The sequence below is a fragment of the Grammomys surdaster genome, unplaced genomic scaffold, assembly GCF_004785775.1.
Source record: "Grammomys surdaster isolate TR1022 unplaced genomic scaffold, NIH_TR_1.0 125808, whole genome shotgun sequence".
NCBI lineage: Eukaryota > Metazoa > Chordata > Mammalia > Rodentia > Muridae > Grammomys > Grammomys surdaster.
In genome coordinates, this window is record NW_021620639.1 from 1,322,176 (window position 1) to 1,344,038 (window position 21,863).

At 43.9% G+C, this 21,863-nt stretch overlaps 1 long non-coding RNA gene across 2 annotated transcripts in view; it reads right to left on the reverse strand.

The window, feature by feature from the left end:
* Positions 1-1,014: 1,014 nt before the first annotated feature.
* The window catches only part of LOC114640422, a 21,888-nt gene continuing 1,039 nt past the window's right edge, over positions 1,015-21,863 (reverse strand). For both annotated transcript variants that reach the window (XR_003714138.1, XR_003714139.1), the window contains 4 exons: positions 19,807-19,925; positions 18,539-18,681; positions 15,496-15,692; positions 1,015-2,479 (listed from right to left, as the gene is read on the reverse strand). This is a non-coding gene — a long non-coding RNA (uncharacterized LOC114640422). The remainder of the gene's footprint in view (positions 2,480-15,495; positions 15,693-18,538; positions 18,682-19,806; positions 19,926-21,863) is intronic.

The following is a 21,863-nucleotide window of genomic DNA, read 5'->3' on the forward strand; positions in this document are numbered from 1 at the left end:
CCAGCCTGGGCTATATAGCAAGAATCTGTCTCAAAAACAACAAACAACAGAGGAAAAAAAAATGTAGTGCTCAGAGAATGAAGATGAAGATGATGGATGAGACAGGAGAAAATCTTCATGCAGCAAATACCCGAGGAAGGACTTGTATGTGAAAATGGGCCAGAGATTTAAGAAAATCTTTTTTACCATCTACTTCAGATACTCCCATTCACATGGCAAATAAGCAAAATTAAACTGCATCACACGACTAACATTAAGAAGTCTTGCTACCCCAAATGTTGTTAAATACTACAGAGGAGGCTGCATGTGCAGCTCCGTGGCAGTGAGCAGCTCTACGTAAGCTCACACCTCAACTGCGAAAGACCGGCGGCTGATCCCTAGCACCTCAGAAAGCAAGCAAGCAAACAAGAAGGACTGTGGAAGAGCCGTGTACTCACACAGTTGGCCACTTTACAATAATACTTAAGAAGTTTCTTTAAAAGTTGAGCACAGGTCTGGTATGTTGGTTCACCCTTTAATCCCAGCATGCAGGAAACTGAAGCAGACAAACTTCAGTGAGTTTGAGGCCACCCAGGTCTACGTAGCTTCAGGCCAGAAGGATGGCATAGTGAGACCTTGTCTCAACAATAAACAGACAAATGTGCTAAACATAAGCATAAGGGGTTTTCAGGGCAGTGGACTATTCTGTATGATGCTATAATAACCCAGGAAACATAACAAACATATAAGTAATATTAGACACACTGAGCAGGTTGCATTTAGGAATAAACACACACACACACTCAGTATGTAACTACAATTATAGAAACAGAGACCATGAATTTGAAAGAGACCCAAGTGAGGGGTATGGGAGGGTTTGGAGGGAAGAAAGGAAAGGGGGAAACGATGTAATTATAATCTCAAAAAATTAAAAAAGAAAATGCATGTTAATTCACAGTCATAGAGGGCAGCCAGTCCACTAGTTGCCATGGGATGGGTGACGTATTACAAGAGGCTTAAGTAAACTTTTGGGACTAATGATTATAAACACTTTATTGGCTATATTGATATGTTCCCATATACATAAGGAAAAATGTCAGCTTATATACTTTAAGCATGCATAGTTTGCTGCCTGTCAGTTATGCTCCAGTAACTCTAAAGGGTGGCTCCAGGATCAAGACCATGTGATTCTAACTTCACCTCCTCTTTCCATCCAGGATGTGCTAGGAAACTGAACCAAAAGCATGGTCCTATCCTGCTTCTCTGAGCTCCTCACCAGGGCTTTGCAGACTCCAAATGTGCATTTCACAAAGGCAGTAAGAGCAGCCTGTCTCCCCACTCGGAATCCTTATCAGCCCTCTTCATCCTGCCTCCAAGTTTAAACAGCTAGTGAAAGTCCAGCTTCACCCTGCTCCCATCCTAAGAAAGACTTCAAATTCAGTAACTGTAAGAAAGCTAGCACATATAGATTTTACAGTGTGTGCAGAACTCCACCAGAGGGAAGGTCCCAGAAGAGACTTCAGTCATAAGTCAAGTTATTTCTGCTCTTTTGCAAGTATAGATGAGAACAGAAAAACACTCAGCTACCGCATTGTCTGTTATAATCAGGTTCAGCTGCATGCAACAGAAAAAAAAAAATCTAGCTGTTTACATGCAAGGATTTACTCTCTTCACTTTACAAGGACCAAGAGTTAGGCACTATTTGGTTGGCTCTTTGAAGTTATCAGGGTCTCTGCCTTGTCTTCTCTAGCAAGTGATTTCCATCTTCGAGGTCACATGATAGCTGCAGAAGTTGTGTTCTGAGTGGCAGTAGGAAGCTAGGAGGGGGTGTTTGATCACCTAAGGTGATAGGCTGCAAGTAAGGAGGAATCAGAGAGCCAGGTAAGTAAGTAAGTAAGTAAGTAAGTAAGTAAGTAAGTAAGTAAGAAGCACCAGGCCAGCTAATTGGAGCCTGAGACAGGGCAGACTCAGAAACAGGGAGGATCTGAAACAGCACAGTGCTGGGCAGTTCTGGGATGAGGACCCCATCTTTGGATGCTAAGGCTTCTCTTTCCCTCTTTCCCTAGCTACTGCAAAAACAGCATCTCTGCTGTGCTGTGGCCTGAACTGGCCCTGTGCGGTGGTGAGAACTGGCCCTGGGAGCCTGCACTGATGCTCAGCCTCAAATGCCTTCACCTCCTCTGAACACGTGCAGTGAGCGGGCAGTGAGCACACAAAGCCACCCTGTTTCTAGGCTATGGGCAGAAAAAGAAAGAAGCCTTCCTATCTATGGCCATGATCTTAAAAATGCATTAATGTGTCCACATACTCATATAGGTGAGACATCCTGGAGGATGGTGGTGGGACAGCAGGTGGGAGGATCTATGTGAGAATGAAGTGTCTTGTTGGCTCTCTGACCCCAGGACTCCCAGGAGCTGCTGTGTCCTGCTCAGCTCTGCAATGCTCTGCTGCTGTTAGCGAATGAGAGTAGGCTCAGCCCGACGATGCTGTCCCTTTAAACCTGGAAGGAACAATCCGAGACTTTGGGTCAGCTCTTAACTGTAATTACCTACCTTTGATTGAAACAGATGTTAGCTGGGTGCAGTGGCACACACTTTGAATCCCAGAACTCAGGAGGCAAAGGTAGACACATCTCTGAGTTTGAGCCCAGCCTGAACTACAGAGTGGGTTCAGGACACCCAGAGTTATGGAGAGAGACTTTGCCCCAAAAAAATAAAACTCGGGGGCCAGAATGATGGTTCAGCCGTTAAGAGCACTGGCTGCTCTTGCAGAGGATCCAGGGTGAATCCCCAGCACCCACAGCACTCACAACAACGGGTAACTCCAGTTCCTGGGGGTCTGATGCTCTCCCTTGACTTCCATAGGCACCAGGCATGCACATAGTGCACATGACTCCATGCAAAGAAAATACCCATAAACATGAAATAATAAACCTAAAAGAGAAAATTCACACACACACACACACACACACACACACACACACACACACACACACGTTTTTTTGAGACAGTGTTTCCCTGTGTAGCTCTGGCTGTCCTGGACTCACTTTGTAGACCAGGCTGGCCTCGAACACAGAGATCCACCTGCCTCCACAGTACTGGGATTAAAGGGGTATGCCACTATGCCTAGCACTAAGAGAAAAAAAAAATTTTTTTCTTTTTGGTTTTTCGAGACAGGGTTTCTCTGTATAGCCCAGGCTGTCCTGGAACTCACTCTGTAGACCAGGCTGGTCTTGAACTCAGAAATCCACCTGCCTCTGCCTCCCAAGTGCTGGGATTAAAGGCGTGCGCCACCACCGCCCAGCTCGAGAAAATTGTTTAAAACTGAAAAATAATTAAAATACATTTCAGAGAGAAGCACGTGTATAAAGCAAAATGAATCTTCCTTCGTCCCACAGCACTACTCCCTGGAGACCGTCATAGAGTTTCTGGTTTATCTTCCCAGAATATTCCACAAGAGTATATTTTGTTGATCGCATTTGCAAGAATTGTACTTATAATAATTCATTTAGTAACAGTAATGACTGCTAATGTATACGGTCCATCTTATTTATATTGAACTTTGGAAGCAGAAAGCTAAAGCAGCTAAAAACAATAAAAATGGACAATTCCTCCAGAGTGCAATTTTTGAAATGACCACCAGGTGTCAGAACGGCCAGTCGGAATCCTGGAGCACTGGAAAGTTACAAGAAGGACTGTGTCCACAGACCTTGTGGGTGACTCCTCCCCAGGCAGCTGCATTGGCCCTTTGGCCCAGTGTCTCACCGGCTGGCTTAGAGGTAGTCCAGAAGAGGGATCCTCAGGAAAAACACTGCGGTGACAGGCCATGCACACACACTCAGCTGGCCTCCCTCAGGTCTGTTTAAAACTATCAAATCTCTGTGAGAAACACAAACATGGTCGGCCTTCCTGTCATTGCAAGGCTGCTTTTCTAAGTCAAGACCTTTCCTGTCCAAAGCTGGGTAACGGGACTCGGCCATACCATCCTGTTTCAGGAGGAACATCGAGTTCTGGGTAGACAGAGCTCTATGTAAGCAGAACACCAGCTCTTGCCACTTCCTAGTTGACTCAGCACACACTTCCTGTCCAGGCCCAGGCTGCCATCTCCAGATGCTGGGAGAGAAGTGCTAACCCTTTTAGGGAGGACCAGGGTACCCCATTCACAACTCTCAGGTTGCTGTTCCAAGGGAGTTACACTGCTGCTCTCCCTTGCTCCTCCTGACTAGCCAAGGGTACCCTGCTCTGTGGAGCTGACACTTTGTGGGATACAGAGAGACTCCTGGGAGCAAGCTTAGATTGCCAGCAACCAAAGGGGGACAGGACACAGAGAAGGTCCAGCAGGAGAGACCTCACCCTGGGAAGGCATAATGCACCCTAGCGGAGAACAACAGAAATGTCTCAAAGAGGCAGGCAAATCATTCCACGGTGTCCCAGTAAGCATCTGTCTAGGGCTTCCTTGGACCACATCCCACTTCTGGACCTGGAATGATGGAAAGATTCACACAGAACTCAGACCCATTACATGCTGCAGCAGGACTTTCTTCTCCATATGCCTGTGGAAGGGGCAGGGGCTGGTGGGATGGAGGGGGATGTAAGAAGAGTCCTGCTCTTCTCAGGCAATAATCACTCCTGTCCTATTTGAGATGTGACTTCCATGCTTCCTGACAGGCAAGTTAAGATGACCTTTTTACGGGAGTTGAGAGTCCACATCTGCTAAACTGGCATATCCTATATAGGCTGCATGAAGCAACCATAATTATTTTAGTCACTGCACATTTTAAAAGCTATATACATAATTTAAAATGACACATCTTTGATGCCATACACATAGTAAAAATGCTGGTTATTATTAAAACATAGGTTCTATTCACAGTCAAATAAGATTATACAGGATGTCTGATGTCCCATACATAATGTACAAGCCAATGCTTCATGGAATAATATAAAGGAGATGAAATGATCCTTATACTTTGGGATGGACAGTAACTTACCAAGTGGGGCAGTAGCTGTTGTTTTGATGTGGCTTGCAGAGGAATGGCAACAAGGATCCCCTCCTCCTTTAGGCTATCACATGTGATGCATGACGTGTGAGAAGAAGAACCTCTTGTAATGTCACCCCCACTCCAGTCCTGACGGTGGGTCCTGAGAATGTGTTCCAGGTGGAGCCAATCCAGCTGTTCCCCTTGTTAGCCACTGTTTCAACTGCTTAGTAACCCCTGGATAATACTGAACCAGCTAGATGCTTGGAAAGCCAGAGAGTATCCAGACCTCTGAAATGCCTCACTTTCAGTCATAAGCGCCACTTCATTGAACCATTCAAATGACAAGGGTTCCACAGGCCAAGAGAGACTCACAGGTTCATCTGGACCTGAAACCTCCAGGCTTCCAGATCCTTTAGAAAGGGAGCAGTGGGTGCTGAGGGGAGAGGAAGGGATTCAGCCCCGCCCTACTGAACCAAATACCTGCTTGCCCACCCTCTAAGTTACTCATGTTTCAGGCCTGTGAATCATCCAAGAGGTGGGCGGTCATGTTGAGTTTTGTCACATGTGGCATCCTAATGACAATAGCTCCATCCTCTGCTAATCCTTCCTTAAAGGACTCCACCTCCAAGCCCCATTGTCAGCCAGGCAAAGGCCAGCTTTGCAACCTCCAAAGTTCCCTCTGCAGGACCATGGGGTGTGTCCCTTTCTAGCAAGTGAGTCAGGAAATTGCTGAGGTGAACATACAAAAACAGCACTTCCTGCATCAGACGCCAGCCTGGCACACAAGGAGGTCAGGCTAAATGCTCAGGTCACGAGTATCCCTCCCACACGGGCAGGTGGCTTTCCTCACCTACAGCCAAACAGCTTCTGAAGTGGTGACAAATTTGCCCTGCAAACAACAGCGAGGGAGAAGGATGCGTTCCTTAGCAGGTCTCTGCTTGAGCTCCCCTGACCTGCCAGGAGAAGAGCAAACCAACCACACCAGTGGAGAGGAGAGGGCGACCTCCCTCCTCCCCGTGTGGCTCGGTACATTTCAATTCCATCCAATACAATGCAGCTGGATTGTTTTTAACTTTACAGAGCCCCCCGGGTTTTAGAAAGAGATATTAGTTGGAGGAGTTAAAGGAAAGATAGAAGCAGAGATGGGAGGAGGGGAACCCTTACCCATAAAACTGGCCCATAAACATCAGTACTCAGATTTGGATGGGCAGAGCAAAGCATCTTTTATTCCAAGAGCCATGTTAGCAGGACGGTTCAGGTGCCCTCTGCTTCTCAGAGTAGCACAGTGCATTCCTTTTGACACTTTTCCTTGTGATTTTGGCTGGATCACAATAGAACAGCTTGAGCCAATCCTATCTAAATTCTGATGCTCACTACGCTGCTTTTGGATAGCCCTATCTATCCAGGGTCTGAATGAACTGACCTCAGGTCTTAACGGCCTGGGATGAGAGGCAGAGGAGAAGGCCTTGCTTCTCCTTGTTCCATTCCTCTTCTCCCTCCCATGCTATGATAAAAGCTCTCAAAACGCCGGGCGGTGGTGGCGCACGCCTTTAATCCCAGCACTCGGGAGGCAGAGGCAGGTGAATTTCTGAGTTCAAGGCCAGCCTGGTCTACAGAGTGAGTTCCAGGACAGCCAGCGCTATACAGAGAAACCCTGTCTCGAAAAACCAAAAAAAAAAAAAAAGCTCTCAAAACTTGTCAAGGACCTCATGGTGAAAATACATAAGTGCTCAGATTCTCTCTTCTGATCATGGTGCAGTGGATTAATGACAGTCACAAGTTCCAGCACCTATAGGTGCTTGATAGCTGTACTCACACCAGTATCCTAACTATCCTATGTTCTTCTAGCCACAAAACACTGTGCTTTCTAAAATATCCACTTCTTCTCCAAATATAGTCAGCCCACATTTAATAGAGACACGATGAAGAAATAGATCACTTTCGTTTTACTCTGGCCATCAGAAATACAAAAGCTTAGCCACAAATACCAGTTGACAGTCATTCTGAGGCAACAGGGAGTAGTGGAGACTGAGGTGAACAGAAGCATACATCACCTGTTAAGGGCCTCTGTTTACATCAGTCATTGACCTTGCAGAAATTTGTACTCAAGTCTTTGACGAGAGAAACCAGAAATCCAAATTATTTTTTCTTTTTGACAGAGAGACTGTCTCAAGTAGCTGAAGTTGGTCTCAAACTTACTACACAGCCAAGAGTAACCTTGAACTCTTTACCCTCCCTTATCCTGTTGGGGTTGTAGGTATGACACCTCCCACCTCCCACCTCCCACCCCACCCCCGCCATGCCCACTAGCTCATCTGGACTCCGGCTGTTTTCATCTGCTCACTACTCTGTTATGTGTCTTTATGGGCTGGCAGCACTATGAGTGGAAACAGAACCACCTCCCTGGAAACTAAGAGCCTAAGACTGGTAGATCCAGCTCTGATACCAGCCCACGCTTCCCCTGAGCAAGACACATCATTGTTTTGTACCTCAACTGCCTTGTCTCAAAAGTTTACAAGTCCAAAATGCCTTCCAATCCTTAATGACTATAGAGTTTGAATGAACAAATCTTTTGAGGACATCAATTCCCATAAGTCAATCTAGGGCTGTGGTAGAAGGGAAAAGAAACAAAACCTGAACTCTGCACCACAGCACAGACACAGCCTGGGTGCGGCAAACGCTTGGTTAACAGGACCACAGGGACAGACGCGATTTCATCAGTCCAGGTCTAGAGGACACCTACCACCCATTGGCATGGCACTGCTGAGTATAAACCTCCTTCCATGTGGCAGACCCTCTTGGGCATTTTGAGGCAAATTCTAAAGATTCAAAGGAATGTGACTCAGAGCAAATCTGACCAACAGCTTCCCCCAAGCTGGGCCTCCTGGTTGGCAGCTCATGTCAGCCCACCTGGCATGAGTGTTATCCTTTGTCTCTGTCACTTAGTGACTTCTGTCAGGGGCCAAGTATACTAGGAGAGGAGAGGCTCATGTGATCTGAAATCCAGACAAAGCCCATGGAGGTGTGGGTATTAAGCACATGGCTTGGCCCGCACATAAGTGAACTGGATGGAGGGAATGATTCCCTGTTTTACAAAGAACATAGGAAGGAAATAGAGATATTAAAATGGAGACTTCTCACTGGAGCAGATACAGTAAGCAGAACAAAGGAAAGTATTCGTTTTCTCGTGGTTTTATTAATCATAGATCTTAGGCAAAAAAAGGCCCAAGGAATGGTGGAAACTTATGTGAATTATAATCCGGTGCTTTCTTCACTTGGGCCTTTCTGACATGAGAACTGTAAGTGACGGGAAGAAGGCATGTGGAACGCTCATTCCTGAGAGCTTTGTGCATCAGTTAGGAACAACAAGATCTTTTTATTTTGCTATTAGCAACTGCCAGCAAGATAGCAGTGTCTTAAAGAATGGTTACCTTCCGTCCCCAAACCAAGTGCAGTCTACGAGTTCACTTCTCAACGCCCTAGAGGCATTTTCTCACTCTGCTCTGTTCCTGCCTGTCTTTTGGGTAACTAGGGTGCTTGTTCTAAAAGCTGGGTTGTGCTTTTTCTAAAGCCTCTGTGTAGTCCTCCGCCCTCCGCCTGGCATGCTCTCTAACCCTATCTTGAGAGCAGCTGATGCAGATCTCAGCCTTCAGGATGTCACTGAGAGAGGCCCTACCTAACCATCCAACACAAAACATCTGCGTCATGGGACCCAACTTAAAGTCTCAGCTTAGCACCACACACCATGTGATGTATTTCCTGTTTCCTTCTTCTTTGTTTTTGGGTCTTCCTTAGAAGACAGAATCTAAAATGAGCATTTACATATGAATGAGATATGAGCTTATAAAAATACAAGCTCCTTAGGAACTCAGAGTTTGTCTTATTCACCACGTATTTCCAGGGACTAGAACAGCACCTAAGATATAAGGCAAGTGCTTTCAACATTGACTGAAGTTGGACAGAGAGTTGGGTGGACAGAAGGCTCCATTTGGCAAATGCCTGCAAGGTACCTGTGATGGACTGAGACTGCAGTAAGGCCTTCCTCAAAGGCAGACCTTGGTAGGGTAAGAGAACTGCTTCTTCCCAAGATGATTCTGAGGACAACCGCCACAGAAATTTAGAAATCATCATGTGAGGAAAATCACAACAGATGCACAAACTTTAAGCACAGGGCCGCAGAAGATCTGGTGTAGCTGGTGTGAGGGACAGAGAGCCATAAAAAAGAGGCCAACTTCTAAGACTCTGGACATTGGATTGTGGCTTATATGTGTGGAGAACCATCCAAATAGTTCTAAGTGACATTGCTTTATTCCTTATTATGATGATTTTGGTAGCAGTAAAGGCAACTGATTAGAAAAAAAGCACAAAGCACTTAGGAGGCTGTTGTCTAATCCAAATTAGCAAAAAAAAATGCAAAATATTAATGGCAATGATGACAGGAGAGAAGAGTGGGATCAAGAGCTCAAAAGGAGGCAAGTCAACAGAGCTCAGCGACATGTGACATGTGGGAGGGAGCAAGAGGGTAAGGGGAAAGAAACTTCCCCTGTCTGCTTTATGTCAGTGGGAGAAACTTTGATGTTTTCCTCAAAATAAAAGGCTCTGAATCTCTAGGTCTATCCTGTTTGTGATACAGTGGGACGGAGCCCCTGGCTTCTGGAGCGGGTGGATACTGGCCTAAGTGGCCAACTATGTGCCGGGTACAGAGCTTGTTTATCTGCTAAGCGAGTCTGTGCAGCAGTCCCTCTGGCGAGGCTATGCCAGACCTACAGAGCTGATGACTTCTCTGCTAAGGACACACATGCGGTTTCAGCTCACAGCCGTTTCTGGAGGCACATACTGGTCCATCACCACAGAAGCGTGACTATTGATCTAAATATAGACATGCTTGTAACCTCGGAGAAACAAAAGACCAGAAGTCAGGCTTCCAGTTAGTTCAAGGAAATCTTAAGGTGATAAAACTGATAAATCAATGGATGTTAACACTTCTCCTCTAAATTTGACCTAACAATTAAGCTAGGATTACCTCACATGTCTCATGACCTTGCAGGCATTTGCCAAATGGAGCCTTCTGTCCACCCAACTCTCCATCCAACTTCAGTCAATGTTGAAAGTACCTGTCTTCTATCTTAGGTGCTGTTCTAGTGTAATCATAAAGTTGCTCTTAGACCTCTGTACAGTCTCAGCCCAATGCAAGGTGCGAGATATTCCTAACGACCCTCACAAGACACCTCACAACCACTAACTAAGTTCAGAGCACACACAGTAGGCTGTCTGAACAGACACACTGCACAGATCCCTGACTCCCCTCCTCTTCCTCCGGCCTACATCTACAGCTGCCACACAAGCTCATCTAATTTGCGCAGTATGGGCTCTGGGACCTGCCACCTTGGGTTTGAATACTTGTGTTGCCATTTATGAGTTATGTGATTTGGTCATTAGCCTTTCTAAGGTGCAGTTTCTGCCTCCATCTTAAAAAAAAAAAATGAAGAAGGGGCTGGGGAGATGGCTCAGTGGTTAAGAACACTGGCTGTTCTTCCAAAGAACCAGGGTGCAATTTCCAGCACCCACATAGCAGCTCACAACTGTCTATAACTCCAGCTCTAGGGGATCCAACACCCTCACACAGACGCACATGCAGGCAAAACACCAATGTACGTAAGATAAAAAAATTTAGGTGATGAATATTGGGAGCTGGAGAGACGACTCAGTGGTCGAGAGTTCTTAGTGCTTTTGCAGAAGATCTGAGTTCAGTTCCCAGTACCTATGTCAGATAGCTCACAACTGCCTATAACTTCAGCCCTAGGAGTGCCCTATGCTGGGCACCACAACATATGTGGCATACTCTCACACAGATGCATACACATTATTCCTTTTCAAAAGAACAATGTTAACTGGCCTACCTTACAAGAGTAACTGCAATGATTAAACGTATTACTATTCATAATACTATTCATAATGTAGATTTAAAAATACCCAGAACATGGCACTCAGTAAACACAAGCCACTATGGTACTACCATGGTACCCATGGTCTTGGAAGTCCTCTGGTGGGTCCTGCCATAGGCACCAAAGCTCTAGGAGTTCATCAGGAAGTAAAAGCCAATGTCCTTCTTTCTTCTGTAGTATCCAAGGGGATAATGAACAGCTTATATCCTTAGTGTTCTGAATTTACCACTGAGACAGCCAACCTTTCACCTGTGCCCTCCCACTCCTTCTCATGACACCTACTTCCAGAAGACCAAAAAAAGACAGAAGTCCACACATCGCAGGCTAGGAGACAGGCACCAGTGACACACACTATGACATTCTCCCTTTCTTAAAACTTGACCTGGGTCAGGTGAGTTTAGCCTGGCCCCGGCTCCCTCAGGATGCACTTGGCCCACTGCAGTCCTCCACAATCCCCAACAGACCCCAGAGTCTCTCCTCTCAACCTCATTAAAGGGGGAATTGAAGGCCGAAGCTTTGAGAAGAATCAGGCACCAGCTGTACTGAAGACTGGCAGTGGGAAAAAATTACAAACTGTTGAAATACATTTAGTCAAGATTGAAATCCAGGTCTGATACAGGCTGTTAATGTGTCCTGATGATGAAGTGCCTGTCCACAGCCTAACACTCAGACAGGGAAAAGAAAATGAACATCCAATAGGATACCATTTAACCAGTAAATAGGAACAAATCCAACAGAAGATGTGAGATTCCTGTATAGAAAAGTCACAAAGCACCCAGGAGAAGCGTAAGTGTGGGGTTAGCAGAATGGCTCAGCTGCTGATCCCCGAAGTCCAATGGCCTGAGTTTAATTCTTGCAACCCACAGAAAGGTGGAAGAGGAGGATCCGTTTGGATAAGTTGTCCTCTGACCTCCACATGCACATCTTGGCATACCTGCATATGTCCCTCTTCTATACAAACAATAATAAATAAAAGAAAAAGTAAAGACTGTGTTTAAAAAAAAAAGATACAGAGCCAGGCATAGGGATACATACTTAAAATCCTGGTACCTGAGAGCATGGCTCTATAGTAATACTTAGTCAAAAAATAAGAACAAAGAAAAAGGAGGAAGACAAACAAAAGGAGGAAGAAACCAATAAAACCAGAGAAATAATCCATATTCTTTTGTCAGGGTGGTGGAGGTGGTGGTGGTGGAGGTGATAGAGGTGATCGTGGAGGTGGAGGTGGTGGTGGTGGGGTTTTAGAGACAGGGTTTCTCTGTGTAGTCCTGGCTGTCCTGGAACTCTCTCCATAAACCAGGCTGGCCTCAAACTCAGAGATCTGTCTGCTTCTGCCTCCCAAGTGCTGGGATTAAAGGCGTGTGCCATGACACTTTTCATTTCTTAAATAAAGATTCAACATTATAAAGAAACCTATTTACCAAATTGACCTACAGATGTATTATTACAATTGCAATCAAATCCAAACATGTTTTTGTGGTAATTTAACAAGGCGATTTTATATTTCATAGGAAACACAAAGGACTAAGAATAACCAAGACAATCTTAAAGGAAAACCAGTGGAGAGACCCATGCTACTAGGTGCAAAACTTAAGACAACTACAACCACGGGTCAGAACGGCAGGGCACAGACTTCTGCCAGTGACTGCCGAAATACAAGCGCACACCCGTGAAATAAAGAAGTATTTAGAAGCATGCTCAAGCATGTGCTGGCCCCTAGTTTATGACATGACTGCACTGAAAGACACAGGGCAAAGATTCTTCTAAAAGCATGGTATGTTCAGCTGGAACTGTAGAGTTCCTAACTCACACCTGCCCCCTGCTCCCCAAAAGTCAGTCCATAAAGGATGCAGACAAAAAAGGAGAAAACACTGAGCTTAGAGGACACTGTAGTAGGCTGTCCTCATACCTTTGAGGACATAGCAATACCTTCTAAAGTGAAACATTAAAAAAAAATCCATTATAGGAACAAGAGATTAACTGAACTTAATTAAGAATTCATCAAGAGTTCATTAAAAGTGTAAGCAAGTCACACTGTGGGAGAAGAAATCTACAAAAGTACTCAAACCCAGAGCATACAAAGGACTCCCGGAATAGGGCTGCTGTCCATCTCTTCTAGCATGCAGTAACCCCGGGGTTAGACCCCAGCACCACCCAAAACCAAACCAGGTGGCTCACAATGCAACTCTAGCACTACTCCTAGTATGCAAGAAACGGAGGCAGGAGGATCAGGAATTCAAAGTCATCCTCAGTTACACTGGAAGTTAAAGACCAGCATAGGCTACATAAGACCTTGCTTTAAAAAAAGAAAAAGAACATAAAAAGAACCACACCAATTGGGAGGAGTGTGCACTGCTCCTCCAGATGACCTGGGTTGGATTCCCAGTACTGACATGAAGTTTGTACCTTCAGTCCTAGGAGATCCAGCACACAACTCCATCTTTTGTGGATACCAAGCACATATGTGGTGCCCTGACATTCATGAAGACAGAATAAACATAAAATAAAAATAATATGTATTTTTAACTTCACAAGTTAATAAGATCCATAAGGTAACAGGTAACAGTTTTAAAAGGACAGGAATAAGGGCTGGACATGGTGGCACATCCCTTTAATCCCAGCACCTGGGAGGCAAGGGCAGAAGGGTCTCAGAGTTCACAGCCTAGACTACATATCGAGTTCCAAACCAACCAGAGCTATGTAGTAAGATCCTGTCTCAAAAAAAAGAAAGAATAAAAATACAGAAAAAAGTGGGGGTGGAGGTAGGTAGTAAAAAAAAAAAGACTTCACAGGAGAAAATGAGCATGTGCTAACAGCAAAACAAACATACATGTTTATGTGCGTATACACATTCAACACTAGTCACAAGAGAAGCGCCAGCTGAAGCTACAACTATTTACTACTAGCATCTGGGCAACGCTACTTCACAGACTGGGTGATGGTTGCATACATATTCACTTGAAGGAAAAAAAACCGAGTTGTACACTTAAGGATTTATATACTACTCTCTATATATGGTACTTTAATTAAAATCATTACTAAAAAAGACAGAGAGACTTACTACTTCAAAGAAATGTGATGTGTGGGCCTTGTTTGGATCTTGCTTCATACAAGCCAACTGTTTAAAAGAATTGTGGCTGTTGGAGGAATTCTGAACACTAACTGCACATTTGATGATAATTAAGGGGCTGTTAACTGTTTAGGTGTCGTAAGGGGACTATGGCAATAGTTTCTTTTTTGCTTTTTTGCTTAATGGGAAATGAACCCAATTTCCAGCATTCTACAAAAGCAGACTACTGAGGAGGCTGAAGCAGAAGGATCTCAAGTTCAAGGCTTAACTAGGCTATGGAGTGGATTCAAGGCCAGCCTGTACAAACCAGAGAGATCCTGTCTCAAAATAAAAAAAATAAATAAATAAACCTTGCTGAAGAATAGACTTCAGTGGTAGAATACTTGCCTGGCATGAATTAGACCCTAGATTCAGTTCATAGTACTGAATCTAAAAAAAGAAAAAGACGAAAAACAAGGGGTGATGGGGCTCTCTTTAACCCTAGCACAGGGAAGGAGGGGCCAGTGTATCTCTGTGACTCTATGAGCTTGAGACCAGCCTGGCCTACGTAACAAGCTGTAGACCAGCAGGGCTTCATAGTTACATAGTCATATCCTGTCTCGAAATAAATAACTAACTAACTAAATAAATAAATAAATAAATAATAAAGGAAGGAAGGAAGGAAGGAAGGAAGGAAGGAAGGAAGGAAGGAAGGAAAGAAAAGAAAAAAGGAAAGGTAAGCAAGGCAGGCAGACAGTGGTGACACATGCCTTTAGTGCCTGTACTTGGTAGGCAGGTAGGTCTACGTGAGTTCAAGGCTAGCCTAGTCTACAAAATGAGTTCCAAGACAGCCAGGAAGAACCACATAGAGAAGCCCTGTCTAAGAAAAACCCAAAATTAAAAAGAAGAAAGAGTATTGAGAGACTAGAGAGACTAGAGAGACTGCTCAGCAGTTAAGAGTACTAGCTGCTCTTTTTTTTTTTTTTTTTTTTGGCTTTTTCGAGACAGGGTTTCTCTGTGTAGTCCTGGCTGTCCTGGAACTCACTCTGTAGACCAGGCTAGCCTCGAACTCTTGAACTCAGAAATCCGCCTGCCTCTGCCTCCCAAGTGCTGGGATTAAAGGCGTGCACCACCACCGCCCGGCACTAGCTGCTCTTACAAAGGCCTAGAATTTGGTTCCTATCACTCACAAGGGAGTTAACAACTGTCTATGTCTTCAGACACTGTCTTCTGGCCTCTGAGGGTACTAGACACACACATAGTGCACATACATACTTGCAAGCAAACACTCATACACACAAACTAAAAATAAACTCTTTTTTAATGGCATCTTTCCCTCTATCCATTTTCAAAATGTTTGAAATAGAAGAAAAAACATAAACCAGTGCCTTTTCTTAGAGAGCTCATCCAGACATGACAAAAAATATTGCCCTGTGCTGGCTACAGTTTATCTGTCTGTGTTTAATGTGACACAGCTAGTATCTGAGAATAGCCTCAATTGAGAACATGCCCCCATTAGACTGGACTGTAGACAAACTTACGTGGTACGTGTTCTCTTGTTTAATGACTGATGTTGAAGGGCCCAGACTTCTGGCAACAGTGCCACTCCAGAGCAAGTGGTCCTGGGAGTGTAAGAAAGCCACCTGAGCAAGTCAGTAGGCAGCATCCCTCCACGGCCTCTGCCTCAGCTCCTGCCTCCAGGCTCCTGCCCAGCCTTCCTTTAATGATGGGCTATGAGCTGTAAGATAAAATAAATCCTTTCTTCCTCAAGTTGCTTTTGATCATGGTTTTTATTATAGCAATAAAAAAAACACACTAAGACAGCCACCTTCTTTGGGATGTGCACCAATCTAAAGGCTCTGAGCAACCTAGCTGCCTTCCCTAAACAGCAGCTCCCACAGCTTCCTGGAGCTGGCCTAGGCTACATATCACCCTATATATCAAGCTTATGTCAAGTAACTTCATCTCAGACAAGTGTCTGTGACCTCCTCTGCAAGCTGACCTGCCTGGAAGTGCTAACAGTAAGAAAACAACTATGAATTCCTGAATGAATCTAGTCTGGCTGTTTGCAACTCCAGTATCTTCAGTCTAAACCTGGGTTGAGACAGATGCAGATGCAAAGTAGACTTTGTGAGGGCATCTTGATTCTCAGGAATTTCTTCCAGTTTCTCAGGAAGACTTCGACTGTGAGAATTTCTTACTTATAGGGAAAGAAAATTCCTTTCTGCCCACATTTGTCACTTTCTGGTATAATGTCCTGGTTGGTTAAGCCTACAGGTTACATTTGGCTTTGTGTGTAATCTCTACCAGGCAGAACATCTGCATTCCAACCAGGGTTCCTTGGAGAAGTGAGCTGCATCTCCTCCTCCTCCTCCTCCTCCTCCTCCTCCTCCTCCTCCTCTTCCTCCTCTTCTTCTTCTTCTCCCTCCTCTTCTTCCTCCTCGTCTTCTTCCTCCTCCTCCTTCTTCTTTTTTTGTTTTTGTTTTTGTTTTGTTTTGTTTCGAGACAGGGTTTCTCTGTGTAAGCCTGGCTATCCTGGAACTCATTTTGTAGACCAGGCTGGCCTCAACTCAGAAATCCATCTGCCTCTGCCTCCCAAGTGTTGGGATTAAAGGTGTGCGCCACCACTGCCCAGCAAGCTGCATATTCAAAAAGGTGCTGCAGCCACCCTCTGTGGCAGCTTCTGAAGGAAGAAAAACCTTTCAGTGTCCCTCAGTGGTACCCTGATTTACTATCAATCAGTCCAGTGAAATGGGACAGGCATCAAAGGCGAAAGACCAAGGCTTCATATACACAAAACGACTAGGCACAAAAATTAATTTATAGGACTTGCTCTATTTGTTCTTTTAACCTTGAAGGAATTAAACAATGGCTTCCTTTCATAGTCTACCAATATCTATCTCTGAAAAGTAGTCTATCTGAAGAGTGCCCAGCTCTGCCACACACAAACTGTGTGATCTCAACCTGTCTGGGTTTCAGTTTTTCACCCGTAAAATGGGGCTAATTGTATTTCATAAGGGTGCTGAGAAGAGTAAACTCAGATAATGCATATATGCCACTTAGAACAATCCCTGGCCAAGAGTCTCACTTAATGATTCTGGAAGTTCTGCTGTGGACAGTTTTCATCACAGGAAAGAAAGGGTAAAATGGAACCAGGGGCTGTCAAGATGGCTCAGGGGATAAAGGCACTTGTCACCAAGCCTGAGGACCTGTGTTCTATGCCCATTATCTACATGGTAGGGGAAGTCTGACTCCCTGAGGCTGTCCCTGACCTATACACTCCTCATCACACACAAAATAAATAAATTATAGTGATAAAAAAAGAATAGAACCACTGGACACCAGAAAACAAGAATATCATCGTTCTAATTCTGGATGAGCCTACAGATCCAGCAATCGTGTTACGCTTTTTATTTCATGTTGTATGTATGCTTTGCTGCATGTGTGTACCTGGTTCCCTCGGAGGTCAGGTCCCCAGCAACCGGAGTTACAGTTGTAAGCCACGACATGGGTGGTAGAAATAGAACCGGGTTCCTCTGTAAGAACAACTGCTGCGCTATCTCCCCAGACCCTTAGCAATTTTAAAATAAAAGTAATCAGATAGATAGATAGATAGATAGATAGATAGATAGATAGATAGATAGATAATTTTTTGAGACAAGTTTCATTAGGTAGCTGTGGGTGACCTAGAGTATAGATCAGGCTGGTCTCTGACTCAAGAGAGATCCTCCTGCTTCTGCATCCTGATTGCAGAGATTAAAGGAATTCACCACCAGGCCCCATTCAATTTTTAAAAACCTGCTTCAAAATGTTCAGTTTTAAATATCTACGAGTCTAGTATCTCTATATGGACTATATTTTTAATAGCCAGAATTTACTTCTTAAGTCATAATTGTCCTTTCATTATTTATGAGTTATAATACTGCCAGAGGGATAAAGAGCACATTTGAACTGTGAATAAGGAAATCTGCCCAAAGGGCCTGTTGTCTAAGAATCTGTGCAGGGACTCCCTGGGCTATTAATTATTTATCTACTTTTTAAAGTTAATAAATAGAAATGCCTTTCTGCTCTTTATCCCCCAGATGAATTTAGCCAACATATGGTGTATGTGTGTATGTGTGTGTGTGGTGGGAGGTGATGACACGGTTTGTGTGTGTCGGGGGTGGGGAGGGAGACAGCAGTCTGAGAATATAGGACAGCCAGGTTACAGAGAGAAGATTCTTAAAGAACAAATATAGAATACACATTGTTTTATCTGTCATGTTTTTATTAGGGTCAACTTCTTATATTGATTGTTTTTGAGTGTTCTTTTAGAAACACTAGTGCTTTAAAAGTATAATACTAATACAAAAAAGCAAATTTATCTATTATCTTTATAACTCAAATAAACCCTGTTTACACTTAAAAATATATTGACAGTTAGAAAATCTAAAGGGAGGGAAGTTTTATTCAGTCCCTCCACAGAAAGCCACTGTCTACTCATCTGTCCTACCAGAAATGTAAACATATGTGTGTGCCTACTCTTTTCCCAAGAAGAGCCCTATACACAGTGTTTTTACATTCCTTCTCTATGCAGCACAGTACCTGGCCTCTGTGTCCTTCCCAGTCCTGGTGAATTCCTCTTCCTTTCAGACACTGTGCTTCAACAAGCATCACTGTTCACCCAGGTTAGTGTCTCATAAGGTTGGAATAGCAATTATAAAACGACTCCAAGCAATCTCTCATAGCTGTGTGACAGGGAAGAAAATACATTGTTAGTGTAGTCATTTCCTTCAGAAAATTTCCCCAGACACTATTATTTATTCCAAATGGGTCTTTGAACAGCTGGAGACAACTACTGAGGAAAGGCTACTTTTCCCTGGGACAAAGGTGGATGAATGCTCACTTGTGAGTTCAAAGTCTTCCCATGAGATGGATGCACTGGGTGCTTCAAACCCCCCCTCCCTGGCCCTGGTTGCTCACTGCATGAGTGGAGTGTGCACAGAGAGAAACTCGCCTGCAATGTGTGCAGTGGTTAAAACTGCTCAGCGGCTGGGCGCGCCTCCCCTCACAAGGCAGAGGTGAAGTATGACAGAATGACTGCATATGACTGCATAACCATGGCTGGAGGGCAGAGTTAGGATAGGATAGTGGCTCAGGTCCTCATCTCAATAATAAAGCTACCTCACATCTCTACACATAGCTGCCTCAAATCCTTAAAGGATTGTGGGTTTAAATTTATTTTAAAAGATTTTAACATGTTTTTTATTTGTTTGTTTTTTCCAATCCCATTTACACATCCACCAACTCCATTAGACAAATTAATAGGGGGTTATTATCTACCTTAAAATAAAGATGACATTGTGTCTGAGGGGCAGTGAAGTCAATGGCTTGTCCAGAGTCAGGTGACTGACCAAGTATTCTAACTCCAGGCCACTCCCATATTCACTCTGGCTTTTCCCTAGCATACCCCAGTCCAATAAGTCTAGCCTGCCGCTTTACAACCTCAAACAAAGAAAAGGGAGGAAGAGTTGTGTGTGCTGGTGCATGCTTGGTATCCCTGCACTCCAGAAGGTAAGGCAAGAGGACAGGTTCCAGGCCAGCCTGGGCTATATAGTGAGTTCCAGGCCAGCCTGGGCTGTGTACGGTAAACTGCTCTATTCACAAATCCTAAATTTAAATATTGACAGAAGCATAATTTTTACCAGTTTAACCAACACCTGTGGAAATTTACTTTTGTGATCATAAACACCTTCATATTAAAAACATCTCAACTTTTGAAAATTGATCTTTTTAGTTTTAAGGATGAGAAATGCTGCTTTGGAATATACCAGTCACCTGTCATTTAGATTTCTTGAGTTAGGATCACATACATGCCTGTTGGATCTCCTGGATCCAGGGTTACAGATGCTTCAGGTGGTGGCAATCAAGACTTGGGGCCTTTGCAAGAGCAACAAGTGCTCTGCTGAGCCATCTCTTCAGCCCTCAAACCCTTTGAGAAGAGAAGAAATGCATTTATTTTATGAAGCCCAGACATGTATCTGTCACTGAAACAAAAAGTTCACAAAATAACCACACCACCCTCAAGTGATTTACCTGAATATTCATGCTTCTATAATTTTCAACTTTATTTTTAAAAAAATCAATTCTTAAGCCTTAAGATGAATTCACAGGGATCCTGCCCTCCAGGCATCCAGACACTTGCTCTCAGCCTTAAATATACACAGTCCTAAGAGAACCTGGAGACTGGCAAAGGCCACAGTGGTGATTATTCAACAACCTACTGAGAAGCAGATCTGCAGCATCCCTGACAAATTGACACAACCAAAATGTCTGCTTTTTAGCAGGAGGAGGTGAAGCTCAGTGGTAGAGTACAGCTCGGCACACAGTGGGGGAAGCTCACTGACACAGTGTACAGCTAGGCACCCAGAAAATCTTTGCTTCCCTACCATTGCTGAACAAAAGGACAAGACGCTCTCTTCATTTTGCACCTACCACAGGGCTTTCATATAGAGTCCCATATAATAGTACAGAATTAAGCACCTAAACTAAATAATTGCAGCTTTTTTCCTAAGAGGCAATTTGACTTAACCCTAGACCCAACTTAGTCTTTTGTAGGAGGACAGAAGAGATAAAGTCAGGAGACAGAGGTCTAGAAAGTTCCCCTGAGTGACCTTAGGAGTGTCAGTGGATGAGATTTTACACAATCTTCAGTATTGGGGAGTTCCAACAAATCATATCTCTAGCAAAGGCTAGAAACTGGGAAATGCTCCCCTGAGGAGGTTCATAGGGAGCTGAGTCTTGACAAAGAACCTCCATAAAATCAGACTGGTAGAGAAGACAGGAGGTCTTCAGAAGAAACAAGCTCAGCATATTCGGTGACAGAAACAAAGGGTTCGCAGACGGCAAGCTTTCCCTAAGAGATCCATTAGGGAAAGTGAGACGATTACACACTTTATACATGTGGGTAACGTGAGGTTACTAAAGGTTTCTGGATGTAAAGAATAGTATTTCAAAATTATTTGTGGGCAAGCAGACCTGAAACCTGTCTCTAAAAAGACCGGTTGTCTAGAGTTCAGGCAATAGGTTGCCAATGTTTTACTATAGATAAAGAGGTATACATGTATATGGATTTCATAAATTCAAAAAATTTTAAGAGCGGTCTTGGTTACCCAGAAGGGGGAAAGGCTGAGATATGTATACTGAACTTGGATGTGGGTAAAACCCTATTTACTGCTCCTTTGACCCTTCCCCCTTTGTTAATGAGTGTGAGCCTGGCCTGCAGTCAAATGGTTCTTTTCTTTATAAAAGCTGTAGACTTCACTCAAACTAAGATCCAGACTTGATCCACTAAAAAAGTCGCTAGGAACCTAGTAGATCACTATAAACCATTTTGCAGAAAGTAAATTTTGCCTAAACAATAACAACCGTCAAGATAATGAGATTTCTAAAGTTACTCTCCAGGGATCTATGAGGGCATTAACTATCTAGTAATTCTGGCTCTGCTGGATATACTGTCTGTGGCGTATGAACCTCCGTGAAATGCAGGTCTGTCTCAGGTGAATACAAACATGGTATGTGAGTCACCTTTCGATTACAGCTGACATCTGAAAGCATATTTAAAGCATGACAGCCACAAAGCTAAATCTCTGTAAGACTGTCCTGGTCTTCCTGTCTCTTTCCAGTCTCAAGATGAACAGAGATCAGGATTCTTGACAAATCATAGGCTAATTTTTTATGACACTTCTAACTTTAGAGGACTTCCCCAAAGACCTCAAAATTACTGAGCTGTTGAGTGTTGTAAACTTTAGATGAAGCTTGAAGCTGTTGAGGTTTGTTTGTTTGTTTGTTCTTTTTGATGTTATTGCTGCGTTTTCTCCCAAAGGGAAGTCAGCAAGGATTTCCTACAGTCAGGGGAAATATCTGTACA